Here is a 6,540-nt window from a genome sequence, read left to right on the forward strand (position 1 = left end):
TGGTCTGACTATTCTTTCTCTTAGTCACTTTTGTTGTTGTTTTCATCCTTTGGTTTTGTGATTCTGCAGCCCTTCTTGTTCCTAAATCTCATACACCTTAATAGTACTTTCAATTAGCTCACCTGGATGTGGATTATTCTGATTGAAAATAGTGGTCGGCATGGTTTGAAATTCAAGAAGCTTAGTCATTTCATCCTATTATTACTTTGATGCGATGTACAATAAGGTACATTAGCGAAGGTGTTTGTTTTCGTTAGGATTTTTCATTTGGAATTAATGTCGATTTGCTGTGATTGGTGTTTGCATTTATACGATTTGAGCTAGATTTATTGGTATTGTACAGCTGAAATGAAAGGGTGTGACCATGATTGCCTTGCCTGCCAAGGCGGTTGCTATGGCACTTGCTCAGCACCCAGTTGTAAATGCCAGATGCAGATATGGAAAAAGCTTTTATTACAACAGTAGCATAAACATCGCCATTGCTGCAGATAAGGTGTGATATTTGTGAATTATAAGAATTAATATTATATAGTATCGTAATAGTTTGTATTATACTTACTGAGTGGTAATTTGCTTTTGTTGGCACAGTTGGATTTGTATTTGTTATCTCAGAAGTGGAAAGAGCTGATGGAGAAGGCTCGCTCAAACCAACTTCAGCCCCATAAGTACCAACTCAAGTCTTCTTCATTGAAACTCTTTGTCCACGTTGTAATATCTCATTGCATTCTGCTGTACAATGTACTCATTAGATTATACTGAATCCCCCAAAATCTCACAATCAAAACAAATCTGCAAATTTCTCCATCACAATCAAAATTTTCAAATCAAACCAAATCTACGAATCACAATCAACAGTATAATTGTCTATACAAGCAATTACTCTCTTGAACAGTCTGCAAATTCAATGATAACTCTGGAATTAAATGCTGGTTTTGGCCTTGGCTTTTTCTCACAATTTCGGGTGCCAAAGAAAGTCGGCTAATTGTTCTGGCTGGGCGTGTCTCAGCTTTGTTTTCTTCTTTTGCCCTCCTCCACTCTCTCAAATTCAGAAGAATCAGAAACGACTCCTACTTTGTTTTCGCAATCCAAAAGAAAGAAAGAAAATCCAATTCCAAACAACTCCGATCGTCTTCTACAGCTTACAAGGTACGCCGATCTGTTTCTCTCTCCTCGAAATTGGTGACCCAAATCAAGAACAGGCTAGCAACTCTTCTTCTTCTTCCTCCCATTTTGAGACCAATCTCCGCACAAGTTTGCTCATCTTCGATTCTCCTCAAAGCGTAAGTATCTATTTCAGTTCTCTCTTTCAATTGGATACAGTTTGGGGAAAATTTTAGGGTTAAATATGTTACATTATATCTTTTTTTGAAGAAGGGCCGGTGTGGCTGCCCTTAAGCCTTGATTAATGAAATCATAGAATACAAGGGGAGGACATAGAGCCTTAACCCCATATTACAATAAGTAATGTATTCTAACTATAAATATGTTACATTATAACTTTGTGAACCTATAAATATGTTTGCTAGAATAAACAATGTTTGACTTTAGCGGTGGTCGTTGTATGCTGGGTCGTGCCAGCGCGGCTGGGAGTTGTCGGCGCGGCGAGTTACGGCGGACAGTCAGGCAGGTGGTGGGAGCTGACGGCGTTGCACAGACACATGGGGAGATAAAGTTTTGGGCCTGCTTTCTGCTGGGCCATGTGGTTTTTGGGCTTCTCCTGTTTGGGCTATATTTGGGCTGTAATGGGCTAGGGCTTTTGCTCTTGGCCCAACTCTATGTTTTTGGCTTTGTCTAATTACAATAATTTCCTTGTATTAGGAACCTAGATCTTTTAGCGCCTCTGGCGTAGTACCAATGGAGGATCTCCGCTACCTCTACGTATTTGATGTCTAATGAGTGGGTCTATTTCTATGTACCATTGTGGGTACTACCGCTATCTTCTTGTCTGCCTATGTCCTTAAATGGCAGCGGAAGGGTATGTAACGGTCTATTCTGGTTTGTGATGAATGATATTATTGCCCCTCGGGCCGATTCAAAAAAAAAAAAAAAAACAATGTTTGACTTTGCTATTATCTTTTTTCTCATTTTCAATATTTATAAATAAAATACGAACAAGACGACTTTTAACCCTTAAAAGTACAAACTGTACAATCACAATTGAAGTGAGATCGAGCATTGTCTAAAAACTGACGGAATTGATGCCAAACAAAGAATTCAACCTACAAGTTTACTGCTATTATTTTGTCAATTGAATTATTTACTCTTCTTCCTTTTAAAACAATATTAATTTTCATGTTGTACAGACTTTCTTTGTTGTATGCTTTCAAATCTGGGTGATAAACTGTAACAACTTCAAGGTAATAGAAATACCTTCTTTGTTTGTTATATCGTTGATAAATCTGCATCTTTTCTTTCAGATAGATATTTTGCTTGATTTACATCAATACAATTGGGCTTTATTGCATTGTTTTGGTAATCAGTATGCAATTTTTAGATATTTTATATTTCTGTATTAATCTGTTCTGATGAACAAGAAATTTTTACTGATTTTGTTTGTTTCTTAAGAGTGGTCGAACTAACCAATTCGTATAATGCAGGCTAGATGTTGCAGATGGCAAAGAAATAAATCTCGAGAAATGCTCGAGGACAGTTCTACAGAGCCAATGCATCAAGTACCTTGGACTGGTTAGTTCCAAACCTTCTCCTAACTCCATTCATATTCACTGCATAATCAAATTTATACATATATCTGATTGTGATATATTTAATGTGTTTGAATATTTCAGAAAGAAAGAAAAGCCTATGAAGTAGTAGTCAAATATCTATGTAGTAGTAGTCAAAGATGGGAAGCTAATATTTAAGTTAATATATACTGATTCATTTCTGAAATTCTGCAATCTATCAAAACAAAAACCTCTGTTCTTTCTTTCTTTTGTTAATTAAACATCATCAGAGTTAAATTCTGCATATTACTTTGGGCTCAGTTTCTCCAGAGTTTGGGAATTAGCACAATTTTTTTGTTTTCTGGAATAGAGGCTGTATTAGTTTTACCTACGTCGTTTGTTTCTTTGTTTTGTGTGTTTTGCTGGTTGTTTGTTAAAAAATTGTTGGGCTATTGGAATGTATGCTAGGGACACTTAACCACAGCTTTGTACAGTTATAAGTTCCTTAATCGAATCAAATGAAAGACAGATGGTGAGGCACTTTAAAGCACAAAAAACAATTGATTCGATTAAGGACAACCTCTATAAGATGTTAAGGCACAGCCTCTATAAAATGAGAGACAGATGGTAAAGTTGTTATAAGTTCCTTAATCAAATCAATTTTTCTGTACTTTGAACACTCATTCCATCGTTGTGGTTTTTGTCTACAAAGTCATTGACTAGAAATTCAAAGGACAAGCCATTTCTAAGGGGAGCTCTGAGAGGAATTTCGACAGCAAGCATGCTCTATACATTATACACAGATCGCAATTCACCAACTTTATATCACTCTACCTTTCATATTCTTAGATTATAATTTTGCTATCAGCGTAATATTGTAATCTATATCTACTGTTGCAAAGCCATTTAGTGTCTTAGTTGTCGCAATCTTTTTGTCATCATACTTCTTTTGAAATTGAAACCTTAAAAATATCTTTTGAATATTATTTCTTTTGTCAGGAAGGTTTCTTATCTACTATTGGGACCTTGAAATGGGTAAACCATATCATTTCTCTTATCTCAGGTACCTCTCTCTCCCTCTCAGTGTTAGAAACATCACCACTGTAAGAAAGGAAATCTTTTTTTACTGTCATTAATAAGGTTAGCAGTTAACTGTTTACAAAGGTGCTGGTGGCATTCAAGCTCTCATGAAAAGCAATCAGAGAAAATTAGCCGAAGAAGATGAGTCAATACCGATGGCCTTGGAAATCCCTTGCACCATCATCAGGGATGGTTTTGTTACAAAACTCTCAACGTGAAATTCAAGGCTTTAACTTTGAAAAGGTTGGTTAATACCAAAGTTTTCTCCTTTTTTTTTTCTCTAATATGTGGATCAATTATGCATAGTTTCTTTATGTCCTTTGTGAAATTGAAATCAGACTGTTCTCTTTACATTGCTGTAATCTAATATACATGGGGAAAAAATATGTACTGTTCACATTTTGTAAAGGAGGCAATCCTAGACGATGTCTGAATAGATCATTATGTAAAGTTCACTCATATGATACAAAAATGCATTGGTCGTAGGAGATTCTAGGTGTATTGCAATAGTCCTTTTTCAAATGAAAGAGAAACAGTCCACAAACAAGTAGCTGCTGAAACATCCTATGCAGAATGCATACTTGGTCATATTCCCAAATTTTGGTTTGGTATTATATGTTTAATAGATTTGCTTATATTTACCATGTGATCATTGGTTTCTTATGAATTACTATGATTTTTTTTCTATTGGTTTAGGCTGATCTTTATTTCAGCAAGAGTTTATATATAACTAAGGGAAAATCGTCCAAACAGTGTCTGAACTTTTCCAGACTATTAATTTTCATACCTATACTTCAAAAAATATCAAAATGGTACCTGAGTGTTTGAGCCCGACCCAATTTTCATACCTAGTAACAGTAAAATCGTTAATGGAGTTAACTTTTAAAGGATATTTTCATCATTTTACTATTCATCATCTCCAACCTCTTCTTCTCCTCCACCCCATCACCGACACCTCTCTTATTGAGTAGCTTTCGACCTCAGTAGAGTATAGTCCATACTCAACTCAAACATGCTAAAGAGGGAGGAGCATGTAGCCAAAAGATCGAAAGGAAAGAGAAGCAACGAAAAGTTGGAATGGATAAAAACAGAGAACAAAAGTTGGAATGGATGCCGTACCAAAATTATGAGCCATGTAATCCCCAAATACATGGAATCACAAACCCCGAAATGAAAGCACCCACATTCAAACTCAAATAAGGTTACCAATTTTTCCTTCAATTAATGATCTTCAAACTCAATCCAACAAAATTCAGATCAATTCCGATGTATCACAAGATCTGCAAAATTGATAGTAACCCACAAACAAGAATATGTAAAAGCTCAAAACTTTACCCTGATTCATTGATTTCATTCACAAACAATACCCAACTCAATAATCAAATCTATAAGCAAAGCTCCTCAAATCATAAAACCGAGACAAGAAACAAAAGATTGAATCTAAGCAGAAGATTAAGAGGGCATAAATTACCTAAAACTTCCCCTATAATCTGACCAACACTTTGAAGGACTTCAAATGATCTTCAGTTTACCCAGCAAATTCCTTCTTTGCTCCTCACAAGTTTTCTCTCACTGCAATTCCGAAACAAGCAATTCAGACCCAAACAAATTCCTCATACCATCTAAATTTCTGAATCAAAACAAAGAATCCCAAAATGCATTAGCAGTCATGTCATGTTCATCATCCAAGTGATTCACTGAGCAGTAATATTTCAAAACGCTAAAATCTTCCAACATCACAAGTACACAGCAAATCAATACATAACCCAGAACCATCAAAGACCTTATCTTTATAATCTATTAAACCAAAAAAACCCATCAATATAAACAATTCCTGAGAAAAACCCATATATGAAAAGAAGGGAGCTTGGGCAGTAGCACGTTGTGGGCATGTGAGATGAAGAGGAAGTCTTGGGCAGTAGCACGTTGTGGGCATCGTCCAATATCAAATGACAACTTGAGAGATGGAAAGATTACACAGGTTTCATGCCCTCCAATTGATAAACCCTCAACTGGGTACCCTTCAATGGGTTTCGGTGGAGGAGAAGAAGAGGATGGAGATGATGAATAGTAAAATGACGAAAATATCCTTCAAAAGTTAACCCAGTTAACGATTTTACTATTACTAGGTACTGAAATTGGGTCGGGCTCAGACACTCAGGTACCATTTTGATATTTTTTGAAGTACAGGTATGAAAATTAATAGTCTGGAAAAGTTCAGACACTGTTTGGACGATTTTTCCTATAACTAATCACTCTCTTCACATGCTAGGCATGAATTTGAAATATTTAAATCATGGTGGTTCTGTGGCAGGTTGAAACTGAATTTGAACAACAATGGGCAGATGGTAAGGCAGAAGAATGGAAAAATGCGATTCACAATGGTGAACATGTTCGGAATTAGCAGACTATTGTTCATCTTCATCACTATTTTAGCATAGTAGAAGATAAAAAGTTAAAAGAGTTAATCGTGATATTAGAAACTTAAATATAAGTGAATAACTACTTTTAAAAGCTCAAAATCAGTAACAGGTTTGAAAGTGATGAGATAATTGATTCCCTTGAACCAGATATAGCTTATTCTTCGACAATATATTGGTCTAAATTTGCTGATGGGATTCAAAAGTCTACAGTTTCTAACCAAATGTTTTAATTTTTACAGGTTACTCTTTTCGATGGTAATCGTGATATTAGAAACTTAAATATAAGTGAATAACTACTTTTAAAAGCTCAAAATCAGTAACAGGTTTGATAGTGATGAGATAATTGATTCCCTTGAACCAGATATAGCTCATTC

The 6,540-nt window shown here is 35.5% G+C and overlaps 1 long non-coding RNA gene across 1 annotated transcript; it reads left to right on the top strand.

The window, feature by feature from the left end:
- Positions 1–2,645: 2,645 nt before the first annotated feature.
- LOC133728645 (uncharacterized) lies at positions 2,646–6,302 on the top strand. The gene is made up of 3 exons (XR_009855941.1): positions 2,646–3,726; positions 3,828–3,986; positions 6,058–6,302. It is a non-coding gene; the product is annotated as an uncharacterized LOC133728645 (long non-coding RNA).
- The last annotated feature ends 238 nt before the right edge of the window (positions 6,303–6,540 follow it).

This window comes from Rosa rugosa, chromosome 2 (assembly GCF_958449725.1).
Source record: "Rosa rugosa chromosome 2, drRosRugo1.1, whole genome shotgun sequence".
NCBI lineage: Eukaryota > Viridiplantae > Streptophyta > Magnoliopsida > Rosales > Rosaceae > Rosa > Rosa rugosa.